General features: G+C 50.2%; 1 protein-coding gene across 1 annotated transcript in view; it reads left to right on the top strand.

Moving 5' to 3' along the window:
* DCAF10 (DDB1 and CUL4 associated factor 10) overlaps window positions 1–18,464 on the top strand; it is a 160,029-nt gene that overhangs the window by 102,892 nt on the left and 38,673 nt on the right. The gene's annotated exons all lie outside the window — the stretch shown is intronic.

Here is an 18,464-nt window from a genome sequence, read left to right as displayed (position 1 = left end):
TATCTGTCTGTAACTAAAAAGTTCACAATAAGGCAATGAACTCTAGTGGGATACACCCAGCACCCATTATGGAAGAGGGCTATTAAGTGAGTCTCAGTAAGTTCTAATGCTTGGTGCCTCATTCACAGTCAACCTCTGTTAGTATGGACTAAGAGTTTGAACACAAGCATGAGAGGACAGCAGAGCAAGGGACAAGAATACAGAAACAGGGCTCAGTAAAGGCAGAAATGAATGTGGTGAAAGAGTAATAATATATAAATAGTTTCAGGGAAGGTAGGGCTGGATTCTACCAACCATGGGATAAGGAAAGCCTTCCACAATGTAGAAAGAGTGGACAGACCAACTTAACTAACTGAAAAAGCAAGGTAGACACTGAGAAGGCAGATAAACAAATGGAGCCAGGATTGAGAGCAGATAGAGCAAGCAATTGCAGAATAAATTGAAAGGAATCGGCAATAAAAACAAAATAGTACTGGAAATATGCCGATTGGACAGGAACACAAACACAGGATAAGGAATCTGAAATATGTGCAGGAACAAAAGAGCATGGACAAGATGCCTGCACAGTAATGCTGCATGAAAGGTAGCTATGCATCAGAGAACATGATCAGAGGCAGAGGATGTGCAATGTATACAGTAACAAATAGGCCTTCAGGCAAAGCAGCAAATAAGACCAGGTTCAAACATTCTCAGGAAAATGGAAGTGTTAACAATGAGTCCTGCGCTGACAAGGAATATATTGCTGGCAGCTCAGGAGAGAAGCACATGGCGAACCAGGTTTTGGGATTCATAGTTTAACTAGAAAATGACGGCTGCTTTATGATATAGAAAGAGTACTGACAACAGAAAGAGTACAATGGGACATAGAGGAACCAGGAATAGAGTGCACATCTGAGCGGTGGCAGTAGAAAAGTGAGAATCAGGAAGCAATAACTTCAGGACACAGTCAAGGTAAAGTCTGAAGACTAAAAACATCATGGACCATAATGCTTCACTATGGTAATGTGGAAGCGAAGTCTAGAGTGAAAAGTTGTGCAAGGTTTGAATTGTCAATGAGCGTTTTCTTCTAAAATGGTGTGAAGGCAGGGCCCCACAGAGCAAAGAACAGCCCTTATATTATCGAACTAGAACATTCTAAACACATTTTAAAACTCTAAATAAATGACGTTCTCCAGTATTGGGGTGTCTTTCATAGATTCACATGCTTGAATATTCCCCGTCGTCGAAGTGGGAGTCCCATGGTACATAACATAGCAATGTAGTAATAACTTAAGCCTAATAGGCATAAAAGAAAGTAAAACCATAGACTTTTTATGGATACACAGCTTGTCACATCTATAACACATTACTGTCATTATGTTTTAGTCCAAAATCCAGCCAATCAGGCGTCTGCACCCTCTAGAACCCTCTCCCCAGAGGCTCAGGCCCTCTACCGCACGTCGTGTGAAGGGTGTCTCCCTGAGCTTTCTCAGTTTTTCTTCTCTCATCTCCTCAGAAGATTACCTCTAGGATGTCTACCTCCAAGAAATCCCTCTTCAGACCTTGTGGAAGTTTTGGTAAACTGAGGCTTCATTCTGAAGACCCTCACAAGAAATGAATTTATTGCTTTTATCCTGAACATCAGGTAAAGGATTGTAAAATGTATAGAACCTTTTCTCAGAAAACTTTAAAAGACCGAGAAGGGCGTCTCCTTCTGTGGCTACAGAAGTTGAAGACTTCAGAAAATCCTCTTTCAGATGTGGAGAGTGTGTCTTCAATCCAAAACTGCTCCCTCCTTGAAGAGAACAAGTGACTCTCAGAAGGTTTCTCCAAGACCTAAGGTGGTGAAGAAACATCATGTTAATAAGCCCACTACCCAACCTTCAACTTCAAAAGGGGTCGGCGGCGGTGGCTTTGTGGGCGGCGGTGGCTTTGTGGGCGGCGGTGGCTTTGTGGGCGGCGGTGTCTTTGTGGGCGGCGGTGGCTTTGTTGGCGGCGGTGGCTCAACGACAACTTTCATCGTCAGCAACAACGGCTATGACTCCATCTCAAGATCTGATACCACTAAGGGCTTCAAGCTCTTTGCTTCAATGACGACATTCCTCTTTGGATATCCTGATACCAATTAAAGCTCCTTCTCAGCCTCCAGAGGTGCTATTTTCATCTGACGATGAGGAATCCGAGGATGATAGATTTCGAGCTGCTCGCAGTCCCTCTGAACTTCTAATAAAGTGTCAGGAATCTGATGATGATGATGACGACTTACAAGAGGACGATTTCTCTACTTGTGACACACACCCAGCTCCAGAACTTCCTATGGCACAACTGCTGTTGAGTCTTATTTCCAACCTTCAATATATGTTGGATGATTACAACCGCCGTTTTCCACGTTCTGTGCAGACTTCTCCAACGCCGCAGATACCTCCACAACCTTTTTCAAATAAGGAAAAAGAGGCCACACCTACGTCGGCGACAAGAGTTCAACATCTTGCAGTTCCTCAAATCATAGAGGAAGACGTTGGCGACGAGCAGGATGATGATGGTGACAAAGAAGGTGAGCTGGATGACTGTTCCTTTCTTTCTGAATGGAACAACTATCAAATACAAACGCCATCTCCTGTCCTGCTGATCCAGCTCCTTTGGATTCTCCACCGCTCGACATTGGTGGTTTTCATCTGCTCATGGAAAGAGCAGCTAAAAGATTCCACCTTACTATGACCACCAGGGAGGAGGATTGTTTCCTATATGATTTTAAGGATCAACCCCAAAAGCAGGTCCGTTGTATTCCAATTATCTATTTTATCTGGCAAGAAGGCCTCAAGCTGATGCAAACTCCTAACTCCATTCCAGCTATTCTTCCTAGGATAGATAAAAAATACAAGGCCCTCCAAATTCTCCTGCTTGTCTAATTTCGCAAACAAAGCCTGATTCCATCATTACTCAGGCAGCTCGGCATCGATCCAGAAACCCATCGTCTCCTTTGTCTGCACCACCAGATCGAGAAGGTCGACGCCTGGATGGTATAGGAAAGAAGTTTTCCACTATGGCTGCAACAACAGTACGGGCAGCCAATTCTTTAGCGATCCTGGGCTGTTACGACCGCCAAATGTGGTCTGACATTTCATCTTTTATAGACCTTATCCCTGAAACATCAAGGCCAGGGGCATTAAAAATTCTCCAGGAGGGGGAAAGAATTTCCTCACATTATCGATTGCGCTTTTGATGTATCCTCTACTGGCTTCCTTCTTTTGGCTGGTGCAGCAGTCCTCAGGCGTCAGGGCTGGTTACGGGCCGTCAGCAGGTACAGACAAAAATACTGGACATGCCTTACGACGGTGATCATTGTTTGGCCAGCATATAGACGATGCCCTTCAAACAATTAAAAAGGACACTGACACTGCTCGTGCTCTTGGGTCTTTACAATTCAAAAAGCAGCCTTTTCGAGGCGCAAGAGGTCGTGGTTCCTCTTCTTCCTTTCGAGGAAATTCAAATCAGTACAGATAAAGCCAGAACCGCTACTCCTCCCAGAATCAGCAGTCATATAGGCAACAGCATTCTTCCACCTACAGGCAGTACAGAGGAAAATCCTCTTATAGAGGAAAGGATTCCTCCAAGAAACAATGACTCTCACCACACACCGTCGCAAAATCCTCCCGCTTTTTCAAAACTTGGAGGTCGAATCTCCCACTTCTACTCCAAATGGTCACAAATTACTACCAATCAATGGGTTCTAGATATTGTGCGCAGGGGACACACATTGGAATTCGTAAAGATTCCTCCAAATACTCCACCAAGAGGTCCCCCTCCTGCTCACCTAAAAGAGCTCTTGAATCAGCTGAAAATTTTATTGAGAAATGGCGCGATCGTAGTGGTGCCAAAACTAAAGAAAGGCAGGGGGTTTTATTCAAGGTTCTTCCTCATACAGAAAAAGTCGGGAGAATGGCGTCCCATTTTTGATCTACGTGCTCTAAACAAATACATCAAGACACAAACGTTTTGCATGTTGTCCCTTCAAGAGGTACTCCCTTTTCTATCCCAAGGAGAGTTTATGACAACTTTACATCTTCAAGATGCTTATTTTCCTCTTCCCATACTGCCGAGACACAGAAAATTTCTCAGATTCAGAGTGGCCGGAAAGGATTTCCAATTCAAGGTTCTGCCATTCGGCCTTCGTTCCGCTCCCCGAGTGTTTACAAAGGTCCTTGCACCGGTGGCAGCTTACCTTCGTCTACAAGGAGTGCAAATCTTTCCATACTTAGACGACTGCCCACTGAAGGCAAAGTCGTTCGATCTGGCATCCAAACAAAACTCTTTTATGCAGGTCCCTTTTCCAATCTCTGGGCCTCACATTAAACATGGGAAAATCTCAGTTTCTCCCAGCTCAAAAAAGACTGTTTTTGGGAGCCATTCTAGATACCAGGCAAGGGAAAGCTTTTGTGTCGCACGAAAGACGTTGCCGTCTTCGCAAGCTAGCAACTTCTATCCGTCTAAAAGAGTCAGTTTCTGTCCGACAGTTGAAATCTTTTCTAGGGATGCTGTCCTCGTGCATTCCTCTAGTCCCTCACTGCCGCCTGAAAATGAGGCCTGTCCAGGAGGAATTGGACAAACAATGGGCTCAAGTCTCAGGAACTTTCAACGACTTAGTCAAAGTCACACATCGACTAAAAAGAGCTCTTTTATGGTGGACTCACGAAGAAAATATCTCATCAGGACGTCCGTTTGTGGCGGACACTCCACTATTCACCCTCACGACCGATGCATCTCTAGAGGGTTGGGGCGCCCACTTACAAGGACTGACTGTGAAAGGCAAGTGGTCCGTTCAACAAAAGACCAGACACATCAACCTTTTAGAGTTACTGGCCATTTTTCTGGCTCTGAAAGCTTTCCGAACCATCATTCAAGGATGCACAGTGTTGATCCGTACAGATAACACAACGTGCATGCACTACATCAACAAACAGGGAGGCTCAAGGTCTGTCTTGTTGTCCCTTCAGGCTCAACAAATTTGGAATTGGGCGATTCAACATCACATCGTCCTCACAGCAGTTCATGTTCCGGGAGCGTCGAACAATCTTGCGGATTCCCTAAGCAGATCGTCCATGACCAATCACGAATGGGAATTACACCAACCCTTTTTTGGATCACATTTTTCAACTATGGGGTCCCCCAAATCTGGATCTGTTCGCAACATATCTGAACTGCAAATGCCTGTTCTACGCAAGTTGGCTTCCCCAACCAAGGTCATGCGGGAATGCCTTTTTGATGAACTGGTCAAAAATATATGCTTACGTTTTTCCACCAATACCTCTAGTCCCCAAGGTTCTGCAGAAAATGAGGAAAGAACCCGGTCACATTATTCTTATAGCCCCCCAGTGGCCTCGACAAATCTGGTTCACGGAACTACTGCTCCTGTCTGTGCGACCCGATCATTCTTCGCCCTCTTCCAAATCTTTTGACCATGGAACACGGCCAAATTTGTCATCCCGATCCTGCATCTCTTCATTTAGCGGTGTAAGCGGGATGCAATGAGGACGCTACAGAGGGGGTGTAGGTAGAGGCGTTTATTAAATTGTCAATGCGATTGCCACTGTCTCTGTTCCCCGTTGTGGACTGTCCTGGCTTTGGAACTGGGGTCTGGCTCACGTAGGGCAGAAGTCCGTCTTGCTCCCAGGCTCCTGTGCGGGCAGGCCGAGGACTCTCCGGACCGTGCCAAACAAAGAGAGAGGCTAGCGTTAGTTTGGAGGTCTTACTTCCAACTGATTTGAGGGATGGGGAGTGAGGGATACACACTGGTGCAGCGGTGATCTCGACGAGCGGTAGTGAGAGGAGTGAGTGGCTAAGGGGGGAGGGGGGGTTGCATCCACTCTATACGAGGCGGTGAGCGGCGGGGTTTAGTGGCGCGCTCCCTTCTCCCGCCTCCCAACCCAACCCGTGAAACGATCCCGTACCTGGGATAGCCACGCACCTCCACCTTGGGCGTGGCTCGGCGGAACGTGAGTCCTGAGGTCCTCTGTCTCCGGCTTCCAGTCCTCGGTTCGGTCTCGGCTCTTCCTCCACTCTTCCTGTCGCTCGGTCTCGTCTTCTTCCTCCAGTTCACCGTCGTGCTCCATCTCCGGTCTCCCTCCGGTGTCGTGTCACATCCTAGTTCTCCCCTCCCAGCCTCTTATTGGTGGATGGCTGTCTACGTTGGAATAGAGGGCGGGGCTATCAGCAAAGGCTTCCCAGTTAAAGGTGCAGGGTCCCCTTTTTGCCGTGTCTGTAGATGCAGGAGTCCACGGATCGTCCTGAGGGACACAAAGCATAGGACCGGTCAGTTCTTGAGGAGTCCACCATTCTCCCCCTTCGAGGTCGTAGTCCCTGCTGTCCCCGTGACACTCCTCCACCACCGGATTCTCCCGCTCGGGGAGAGGGGTCGACCTTGAGAGATAGTCGGCGCTGCCGTTAACCGACCCCTTTCTATGTCTCAGAGAGAAGGAAAAGGGCTGGAGCGTGAGGAACCAACGGAGTACCCTGGGGTTGTTGGAGATGTTATGACTCATCCATTGCAGAGGGGCGTGGTCTGTGTATAAGGTGAAGTGCCTCCCCTCTAGATAGTATCTAAGCTTATCCACGGCCCATCTAATAGCAAGGCATTCCCTTTCGATCGTGGGGTATCTCATCTCTCTAGGGAACAGCTTTCTACATATGGGGGTGCTCTATTCCGTCTTCTGCTACTTGGGACAGGACCGCCCCCAGGCCGTGGTTAGATGCATCCGTGTGTAGGATGAACGGCCTGAAAAAATCAGGGGAGGCCAACACGGGGCTCGAAGTGATTATGTCTTTTAGGGTTTGAAAGGCATTTATCATTTCCGGAGAGGGACTCCGGAAGACGTGGGGTTTTACCTGGGTCTGAAGGGTGTCCGTTAAGGGAGAAGCCTGTTCTGAAAAGTTAGGGATGAATCGCCTATAGTAGCCGATCAGACCCAGGAATGCTCTCATCTCTTTTTTTTGTGGACGGGAAAGGGGTATCTACAATTGCTTTCACCTTTTCCGTCTGGGGGGCTATGAGACCATGACCCAGGACATAACCCAAGTAGTTCACTTTGTGAAAGGCTACCCTTGATTTTTTTGCGTTCACGTGTAGGCCGGCGTTTTGTAGGGTCTGGAATAGAGTATGGAGATGTTGGAGGTGTGTTTTCCAGTCCGGGCTAAAGACCACAATATTGTCTAGATATGCTGACAAAAAGCTCTGATGTTCCTTCAAGACGTTATTCATCAGCCGCTGAAAGGTGGCCGGTGCACCATGGAGGCCGAAGGGTAGGACCGTGAACTCAAATAGGCCGTCGGGTGTTGAAAAGGCGGTCTTCTTGCGGTCTTCTTCCCGTAAGGGTACCTGCCAGTAGCCCTTGGTTAAATCTAGTGTGGTTATATACTTGGCTTCTCCCAGCTTCTCGATTAACTCGTCGATACGCGGCATGGGATAGGCGTCGAAGGAGGAGATGTTGTTGAGAGCACGAAAGTCCATACAGAAGCGTACACTTCCGTCCGGTTTTGGCACCATCACTATAGGCGAAGACCAGTCGCTTTCGTGACGGGCGTATGACACCTAGTTGTAACATGTCCCGGACCTCTTGCTGTATGGCTTCCCTTCGGGCTGCCGGGACCCTATACTGCCTTTGTTTGATGATCTTCCCTGGGACGGTTTCTATTCGATGTTCTGCAAGATGGGTCCTTCCCGGGAGGTTGGAGAAGAGCGAGGCGTGTGCCTGTAGTACGTCCATCAAGTCTCCGACTTCTTCTGTGTTTATCTCTGGGTTGATGACCAGTTGGTGTAGGGTTGCCTGGTCTTTATGATGCGTGGGCAACGTGAGGCTAGTCGTCTTGGGTGGTGGCCCTATCCATTTTTTTAACATGTTGATATGGCAGACTTGGGTCCGTCTTGGTGTGATCTGCAGCTTGTATGTGGACTTCCCTATGGTTTCTACCACTTTGTAAGGACCCTTCCACTCATTTTGGAATTTCTGGGATGAGGTTGGCAACATCACTAAAGCAAAATCGTTCACATTCAGGGTCCTCCATCTCTTCCCTCGGTTATAGTAGAACGCCTGTTTTTCTTGTTGTTTCTCAAGGTGGGAGTGGGCCAAGTCACGGAGCTTCCCTAGTTTTGATTGCAGACCCTGTGTATATTCCAGCATCTCTCGGGACTCCAGACTGTCTTCTTTCTCCCAGGCCTCCTTTGTCATATCCATCAAACTTCTAGGCTGGCGTCCGTACAATAGTTAAAAGGACGAACATCCGAGGCTACTTTGAACCTGGCTCCTTATGACGTACAAGGCTAATGGTAGCAGCTGGTCCCACTCTCTTCCCTCTACGTTGAGCATCTTCCTGAGAGTGGTTTTTAGGGTACTGTTGTAACGTTCCACCAACCCGTCGGTTTGCGGGTGGTACACTGACGTTTTGATCTGTCGTACGTCGAGCAGCCGGCATACTTCCTTCATCAGGCGAGATACAAACGGGGTGCCCTGGTCCGTCAGTATTTCTTTAGGGAAGCCTACTCTTGAAAACAGCTTGAGGAATCGGTCTGCTATATTGCGAGTTGTGGGGGCGCCTAAGGGAAAAGCCTCAGGGAACCTAGTGGAATAATCCACCACCACTAGGACATACATATGACCTTTTCTTGTACGGGGCAGTGGTCCTATAAGGTCCATCCCTACTCTTTCGTACGGTTTTCCAATTACTGGGAGAGGCTGTAGGGGGACTGCCGGTGGTCTATGGGTATTTCTTCTCTGGCAGACAGTACAGGTCTGACAGTGAGCCTTGGTGTCTTTGTAAATGCCTGGCCAGTAAAAGTGTCTGAGTATGTTTTGCGTAGTTTTCTCTGAGCCCGAATGACCAGCCGTGAGGTGGGTGTGTGCAAAGAATAGGATTTGCTCTCTAAAGGACCGGGGACCCAAGAGCTGGTGGGGATCGGAGGGGCCTCCCTGGCGATATAGGAGCAGGTTTTTAATGAGGAAGCGGGGATAGAGGCAGGGGTCTTTTTCCACAGTACTATTGTTCCCACGCATTGAAGAGAGTGGCATCGTTGGCCTGTGCAAACTTAAAACTTCGGTCCAATAGCCAGGGTTCTGGGGTTATCCGGGCGCTCGCCGAGGGGTCCTCTCTATTACCCGGGGACTTATTCCCTCCCTTTGGGGTACTCAGTATCTTGCGGAACATGTCCTGGAACGCAGGATTATCGGTCCCGATGATGAGGTCTTCGGGGAGGTTGTCTAGGACCCCTACTCTTACCTGGCCGTGAGCCCCGGAGGGGTGAATAACAGGGATGTTGGCTACGGGGTAAGGATTTACATCCCCGTGGACACACCGAATATGTACCCAGGAGTCCGGTACCAACTGTTCCGGCTATACCCACATGCCTTGAATGACGGATTGTCTGCATCCTGAATCTAACCGGGCCTGGAGGGATGTACCGTTCACCCATACCTGTACATGATATGCGGATCCCATCTCTGCTGTGTAGAGAATCGATTTGGGTACATATCCTACTTCCATTGGTTCCTCCATAGGTCGTTTCTTGGGGCAGGCTCGGGCGATATGGCCCCACTCCCCACAGTCGAAACACTGTGGGCCCTTCATGAGGGGCACTTCATATCTCGGTGAACGGACTTTCGACTGTTCAGGGGCTTTAGGCTTCTTGTCCGCCCGGAAGGATGCGTTCCGCAATTTCTCTATCTCCCCTATACAGCCTTTTGGTTGAGCCCTGGAAAATGTGGTGGCCATCTCCACGGCCTGATCAGCGGTTAGGTGCGTATGTTGCCTCAACCACCTCTGGGTGTGGTAGGGTAAGGCTTCCAAGTACTGTTCCAAGTAAATCTTTTCCATTATCTCCTCCTTTGTACTGGTACCGGGGCTCAGCCACTTGTCTGCGGCCATTTTTAGTCTGAAATACAGGGTCTTTGGGTTTTCTCCGGGCGCCCCTTTCTCTCGTCTGAATCGCACCCTGTAAGCCTCTGCATCAAGACCCAGGTGATCCAAGATGAGTGTCTTGATCGCGCCATACGGGGCATCTCCGGTGGCATTAGCCACCTGATAGGCAGCTTGGGCCTCTCCTGTCAGGAGAGGAGCCAGAAAGAAGGGCCACTTCTCCAGCGGCCAGCTACACGCCCTGGCGACCCTCTCGAAGTTCGTGAGGAACGCGTCCGGGTCTTCTCCTGACACATATTTATGTAATGAAATTCCGGCGGGGGTGGGGTGACTGGGACTGCGTGTTTCGCGTCCTGGGCTGACAAGGGGGTCGGTTACCGCTTTTTGTAGTCCCTCCAATTGTGCGGCTATCGTGTCCTTAAAGAATTCGCGGTCTGCACTGGCGGAGGCCATCTGACGTTCGACGGCCCATTCCAGCTTCTCCTGCCCCTTAATCATGTGCTGTATTAACGCATCCATCTTCGAGGTACAGATGGGGTCCTCTATGCCCGCATTCGCCACCACTGTAAGCGGGATGCAATGAGGACGCTACAGAGGGGGTGTAGGTAGAGGCGTTTATTAAATTGCCTGATGTTGATGCTCTTTTGACTAAGTGTGCCCTGGGTTCCTGCCAACCAGGTGCTCAGGTCCTATGTTCTTGTAGTCACTCTTAAAGATTCCTTCACATAGTCTAACAGTTCTGTTTGGGATTGAAAATTTGGATCCCAATTATATGTGCAAACCCCTAATAGAACTTTAAACTTTTTCAACCTAGATAAATTGGTAGGACCAGGGCCTTGGATAGATTTCCAGCCAAGCAAAGAAGTTGTTTTTGTTTGAGTATCCACTGGCATTTAACCTAGGTCTGTGCCTCTTGGAAATGTAATCATATTTCCATAGGACATAGATCATAGGCCACATCTGCTGAGTACAGTCTGAAATCCAAGAATCAGTCTTTAGTATTTAGGAGCAATCCTGAACCTGGCCTCCTCAGACATGCAAGGAGGAGGACTGAAGAGCAGTGCTAAAGGGAGAAGAGGAGGTCACCAACTGCCTTGGCCCCAGCCCTACCGGCTTGCCCCGACCTGCTCCAGCAGAATCCCGGCGTGTCCAGCAGCCCCCTAGAACCCGGAGGACCTTCTCTGCCTTCCCTACAAAGGCTTTGCCTCCTGTGAGCACCGGACTTGCTCAACAGACTCTGGCTCCGGCCAAATCAGAGAGTCTGCACCTGTCGCCCACGGCCCGATTTAGAGTGGCCCAACACCACAATGAGGTCTCTCTGGCAATTCTGACCTGGGATCTGGTGATCCCTGACCTACCTCAAGCCTACCGACGATGCCTGCAGCCTCTATCTGGAGGATCAACCCGACCGGAGCTGGTAAGGAAAACACGACGCCAAAAGACACCCCTGCACCCGATGCCCCACAGCCTTGGGTGGCAGAACCGATGGTGTCGCGGCATCTCCTTGCATCCCAACTCACCTCTCCAACCTGTGGTTACATTCAGAAGAACTTTATGCCTGAGCATGCAGTGTTTGTTCTGACCGGAGGTTTCCTAATGAAACCAACAGGGCTCCCGACGTCGATCCAGCACCCTGCATCCGGCCACTCCTGTGCCGCTGTGGGTGCACCTTGCATGCTAACTTGGATCTCCATTTGCCCAGAGTTTACCTCTATGAGCTTTGCTCCCTCAACCTTGTGTCCTGCTCATAAGCAGCCACCAACCAACGGCCCCCTAGCCCCATAGGCGAACATTGGGCCACAGGACTCTGCACCCAGACGCCATAGTGCCACTTAATGTGCTTTTTGAGTGCATCCTTGACCCTGGGGGAACGATTGTTCTAAATCCAGAAACTCAACCTTCAAGAACGTTTACTTACCTGCAAAATGATAACCCAATTTTTCTCTATAGGATTGCATTGACTGTTTTCCTCTGAAAAACTCGTGTTGAGGGTGTTTTGTATGGAAACCTAATAAACTGTGTTTTGGAAGCAAAAAAATTAACTGACCTTTTATCCAGGAAATGTCCTAATGTGATATCTCGGCATATCACACTGAGTAGTAAAAGTAATCCTGAAAGTAATCTAAAAAGTAAGGCCACCACCACAGGAGCAGGCAGGAGAATATAATGCTGCTGGCTCCCACGGGCAGCTAAGGAGCTAATCCAGTAAAGTCTGGTCTTCAAACTTCTTCTGTTCATCAAAACTGGATACCAACCCTGGGGAGCCTCCTAGAGTTAGAGGAACCTGGCTTTGTGGGCCGAAAAGTTTTTGCTTGTGACCTCCTGTTCCAACTCTCAGCTAATGTCACTACCTCCTGGGTGATATGCTTGTGCCTTGTGTGAGAATTTGACAAAACCTAGTTATCTGCTTCCATGACTATGTGTAAAAGCGGTTTACAGATCTGGTCAGTGAATGATTGGCTGCACTTCCTCTCCTACCCCAGCGACCTTATAAATCCTGTCGGCGGTTACTTACGAGATTTCCTACCCATATGGCAAACCTTTACATCAGACCAGTGGGTATTGGACATTATCCAACATGGCTATTGTCTGGAGCTCATTACCACACCTCAACATTGCACCTTGCACTCACAGGCTATCACTGGAACACCAAACATTGCTTAAACTGGAAGCTAAGCTGTTCTTCTCAAAGGAGCTTTAGAACACTTCCCTCTAGATCAGGGTTCAGGGGTATACCCTCTATACTTTCTAATACCCAAAAAGGACTGATTTTTACGACTAATTCTAGACCTCCGGCCTCTAAACGTTTACAGCCTATCTGAAAGAGATTATAGTTATAGATTCCTTACCTTAGAATTACCCCCAGGCGTCGGACTGGAGCTGGAGAAATCTTGTCTTCGCAGTACCCCTGCGCATTGGTAGGTGGCGTTGGTCGACTCTGCGACCGGCATCGCGGTCGCCGGGATGACGTCACGGTGTGTAGTTAGACGCTGCCCCTGCGCACTGATGTCAGTTCTTTATTTTTCTGCGCCAGCCAGCGCAGATCTGGAGAGAGTGTGCCGTTAGTCACTTTTTGAGTAATCCTTTTTTGACTATTGTCAACATCTTTTTTGAGTCTTTTGACTCCTGGTGCACGGGGGATGTCTCATCGTTGGACCGCTTCAAGCCTTGACTCCGGTCACAAGCTGATGTCTGTAACGGATCCCCCACCTAGTGTGCCTCTGGTGCCTGGAGCGCAACCACGACGCAAAATCGTGCTCCGACTGTCGGGCCATGAACCCAAAGTCTTTGCGAGAACGGTTCTGAAAGCTTCAGGAGGACCGGCAGTTGACTCCGTGCCGCTCGAGGTCCCAGTCGAGAGGAAGGTCTCGGAACCGGTCGTGGAGCCATCCTCACTCGTCAACCAAGTTTTCGTCATCCGGTAAGTCTAAGCACTGTTGCTCTTCGCCTTCTCCCCATCGTCGGCCGATGCGACGCGGGACCCGGAGCGTCATTGCTCAGCCTTATGGAGCCTGCTTCTGGGATGACTCCGCGCTTCCCTCCTTTTCCGGGAGCCGGAGCGTCCCCTGCCCAGCTACGAACTTTCTACGAACCGCCTCACGGCATCTTTGGGCGGCCTGACTACGCCCAGCCTTGGGCCCCGGGGACTCGGCTGGGGGCCCTAGGCCTTCGAGGCTGTGGCTTCGACTCCGGAGGGCCCCCAAGGATCCAGGCCTGGATCCGGATCTGTGCCGGTCGACCTCACAGTAACTTCCCCGGCACTGATTCCAGTGACTAAATCAGCTGTGGCCTCGCTTGGCGTCGACCCCCGACTTGGACACGGACCGACGTTCACCGACGCCGGACCGTCGCTGACCGGTACTTTTGTACCACTGTTCTTTCCTGGCGTTCCTTTCTGCCCTGACTGGCGGCCAGAGGAAGGTGAGGAGGACTGGGAGGGGTATCTTGACCTGGTCTGGATACCTCCCCAGACCTTGGTATGCTTTCTCACCTACTGTGGCCACGGAGGAGGGAGCCTCCTACGCTTCATCGGGAAGGAGAAGTTCAAAATGCTAACCTTGGCTCAGGTCTTGTCTGCCCTCGACCCTGGAGACGGGATGGCGGCATTGGACTTGCAGGACGCTTATTTCACATTCCCGTCTTGCCTGTCCACCGGCGTTACCTATGGTTCACAGTAGGCCATGAGCATTTCCAGTTTACCGTGCTCCCCTTTAGCCTTACCAATGCGCCTCAGGTGTTCACGAAAGTGATGGCGGTGGTTGCAGCTCATCTGCGCAGATCAGGGGTTCCAGTCTTCCCCCTATCTCGACTGGCTGTTGAAAGTGAGCTTGCCCCAGGCTGTCTCCCACCTCCAGACTACGGCGGAACTTTTGCATCCGCTGGGATTCACAGTCAACATGCCGAAGTCGCACCTGAACCCCTCACAGAAGCTCCTTTTCATCAGAGCGGTTGTGAACACTGCACAGTTTCGGGTCCATCCTTCCAAACAGCGGGTCCGGGATATTCGGGCTATGATACCGATGTTTTAGCCTCTATCCCGTATTTCGGTAAGAATGACCCTGATGCTGCTGGGCCTCATGGCCTCCTGCATGTGGATCACGCCAGATGGCATATACGGTCTCTGCAGTGGGACCTTAAGTTCCAGTGGGTGCAGCATCAGGGGAATATTTCTGATGTCCATTTCTCGGAGGGGACTGCACGTCAGTTGCAGTGGAGGCTCGCGAACCAGAATTAGGTCAACGGCAGATCCCGCTTCCTTCCCCAACCAGAGTTCACAGTGGTGACAGATGCGTCACTCCTGGGATGGGGAGGCCATATGGGAGAGGCAGAGATCAGAGGCCTCTAGTCTCCTGCGGCGTCTGGGCTCCACATCAATCTTCTGGAGCTCCGGGCGTTTTCGTCTAGCACTGAAGGCATTCCTTCCTTCCTTCCTTGTCAAAGTAAGAGTAGTGCAGGTGTTCATGGACAACATCACCACTATGTGGTACAGCAACAAGCAGAGCGGGGTGGAGCCATGGACCGTATGTCTAGAGGCCCTTCGCCTCTAGACAAGGCTGGAACATCAGGGTATATCCCTGGTGGTTCAACACCTGGCAGGTTCACTGAATGCCAGGGCAGACTAACTCCACCGCCGGTGCATGATGGATCACGAATGGCATCTTCACTCGGGAATGGTGCAAGGTCTCTTTCAGCAGTGGGGAGAGCCTTGGTTAGATCTATTCGTCACCGAAGAGAACACGCAATGTCAGCAGTTCTGCATGTTGGAGTTTCCAAGGCGGCACTCGCTCGGCGACGCCTTTCATCGCTAGTGGAATTGCGGCCTCCTGCACTCCTTTCCGCCTGTACCACTTCTACCCAGAGTACTGGAGAAGATCAAGCGCGACTGGGCTAAAGTCATTCTTGTGGCTCCGGACTGGGCACGAAGAGTCTGGTACCCCGAGCTCTTGAGCATGGCCATCGATCCTCCGGTCAGACTGCCTCTTCGGGAGGATCTTCTGTCATAGCAATAGAGGACGGTCCTCCACCCGAACCTGACCAGCCTCCACCTCCTTGCATGGTGATTGAGCGGCGACAGTTGACCGCTTTCGACCTTCCTCTCGAAGTCTGAAACGTTATCTTGGCAGCCAGGCATCCCTCCACCAAAACGGTATATGCCTGTAGATGGAACAAATGTGTGGCATGGTGCAGAGCAAAGGCTGTGGATCCCCTATCTGCCCCTCTTTCAGAGGTTCTCCTCTTCATTCTTTAGCCCAGCAGGGCTTTGCTCTGGGCACTCTTAAGGGCTATCTTTTGGACATTTCTGCCTTTCTTCGCCTTCTTGATCAGCCTTCTCTTTTCAAGTCCCCAATTTTGTTAACAGATTTTTTAAAGGGCATTACTCATCTCTTTCCTCCTTCTCCTTTCTAAATGCCCCAGTGGGACTTGAACCTTGTGCTCACTTATCTCTTGTGTGCCCTCTTTGAGCCACTACATAATTGTCCTCTTCGTCGCCTTTCTTTGGAGGCTGCTTTCTTGCTTGCCTACACCTCTGCTCGCAGGGTGAGTGAGCTTCAGGCTTTATCTTCCAAACCTCCCTTTCTTGCTGTCCATCCGACAAAATAGTCCTCCGTACTAGGCCTTCTTTTCTGCCCAAAGTGGTTACTTCCTTCCACATAGGTCAGACCATCACATTGCCCACCACCTTCCTGCCTCCACACCCTTCCAAAGAGTAGGAGAGATTCCACCGTCTGGATCCAAAGCGTGTGCGGTCTTTCTACCATGACCGCACAAAAGACTTCCTGGAGGATGATTAACTCTTCATGGGTTATGTGGGAGCTAAGAAAGGACATGGAGTTCCCTTACTTAAAATCTGTCAGGTAGCCATGTGGTCATCCTTACACATGTTCACCAAGCATGACTGCTTGGATAGCGAAGTCCGGAGAGACGGCTTTTTCGGCCGTTCTGTTCTCCAGGACTTCCTGGTGTGAACTTGGTTCGCAGACCCACCTCCAGAGTTGACATTGCTGGGGTATCAATTCTAAGGTAAGGAATCTATAACTACAGTCTCTTTCAGATGAACAAGTTACTTACCGTTTGTAACAATATATCTGTAGGAGACACGTAGTTATAGATTCCTACCGCCCCACCCATCCTCCCTGTTCTGCGAACTGACTTCTAGGGGTAGGGACTCCCTTCTAGGGCCCTAGTTTTGTGCACCAGTGGTCAGTGTCTTGCATGGCTGTGCGCTTCTGGCTTGAAAGTCGTGTCAGAACTGACATCAGTGCGCAGGGGCGGCGTCTAAGTGCACACCGCAACGTCATCCTGGCGACCACGATGCTGACAACGGACGCGGAGTCGACTGACGCCGCCTTCCGATGAACAGGGGTACTGCTAAGAAAAAGGTTCCCCACATCCAGTCTGACGCCTGGGGGTAATTCTAAGGTAAGGAATCTATAACTACATGTTCGAGGCATATGAGCTGCAGATCACACACTAAGGATAAGATCGCCATCTGGTGTTGGGCTCGGATGATTGCAGGTTGTTGTTGTCTTCGGAAGAAGTCTTTGGTCACGAGATTAGTGACTCCTCCCCTGGACAACAGTGCGCATGGGCATCCACTCCATCCTCAGATTGTTTTTTCCGCCATTGGGTTCGGATTAACTTTTTTCCGCTCCAGCAGAAAACTTATAGCAACCACTACAACTCTCAAATTTGAAAACTCGACGTCGAAATCCATATCGGACCGACTCCGGACGCGGCTGATGGAAAGGACACCTTTTAAAAAATGCCCCCAATGTGGAGCAAAGTTTCCTCATAGCGATCACCACGAGGTCTGTAATTTGTGCCTTTCACCACACCACAACGAATCCAGCTGTCCAGCCTGCGCCGCATTCCGTTCGAAGAAAACTATCCGGGACCGAAGAGCTCGACGCCATATCATGGCCAAGCCGGTTCCGGAACCAGAAGACATCTTTGCACAGGATGTCCCTGACGACTACTCCGAAGATCTCCAGATCGTGTCCGAGGCAGACGATTCTGATCCGGGGCAGCCTGTGAGTACCAGCCCCCTACCCCAACACCACCCAAAAAGACATTGGTCAAGACTCTGCCAGCTGGGCCCAGTCGCGATCCAAAAACATCTTCAGAAGCCCCGCCCTCGGGCCCGGCTCCGAAGAAAAGTAAGCCTGCAGGTGGCTCGGGCTCGAGCAAACCTCATGTAATTGTGCTTATAATACCTTCGGCACCGAAGCAGGCTCCGAGACCGAAATCTCCATCGGCCCCGAAACGTCACTCGGCACCGACGTCTCCACCGGTGCCGAAACATTCTTCGGCGCCACGGTCTCCACCGACACCGAAAGGTTCTTCGGCACCGAAAGGTTCTTCGGCACCGAAAACATCCTCCGTGCCAAAACAAGTCCATAAAAAACAAAAATCAAAATCAGAAACAAAAAAGTCGGCGCCAAGGCAGCCTTCGGACAGTGAGGAACTCTTTCGGCCTGATCCAAAGCAAAAACGGATTTACATAAATCCGAAAACTGGACATGTCACAGTGGTGCCCTACAAGAAAAGAAAGCTGGACACAACACCTCCTCCAGCACCTCCAAAGAAGGACTGTGCCACTTCACCCATACGTCCTTCCTCTCCTACATTACCCCCTATTCCATCCCCCCCACCCCCACCGCCTTCACCTCTACCATCTCCTTCTCACACACCACCTCCACAGGATGATGATGATTTAGGGGGAGGGGGAGACCCAGATTTGTTTACTTATCCCACTGATCCTACTGATCCCTTTACACTCCCGGACACAGCACCAGTAGATGGCTGGACTTACCCTATGCCTGATATGCCTGACCCCACTCCATATCCCTCAAAACCCTCCCCTCCTGATGACCATTTAGGGTTCGGTCAGCTTATAAACAGAGCAGCATCGTTTCATGGCGTCACCATGCACACGACACTCCTGAGGAGGATTTCCTACTCGACACTTTTGAGCAGTCGCAGAAGACAGTTCACATTCTACCCATGATTAAGGGAGTGATAAAGCATGCCAATGAGGTTTTTAAAGACCCTGTCAGGGCCAGGGTTCTCAACCCCAGAAT

The sequence above is a fragment of the Triturus cristatus genome, chromosome 2_1 (genome assembly GCF_964204655.1).
Source record: "Triturus cristatus chromosome 2_1, aTriCri1.1, whole genome shotgun sequence".
In the NCBI taxonomy this organism is placed as follows: domain Eukaryota; kingdom Metazoa; phylum Chordata; class Amphibia; order Caudata; family Salamandridae; genus Triturus; species Triturus cristatus.
This window is presented reverse-complemented; position numbering and strand designations above follow the sequence as displayed.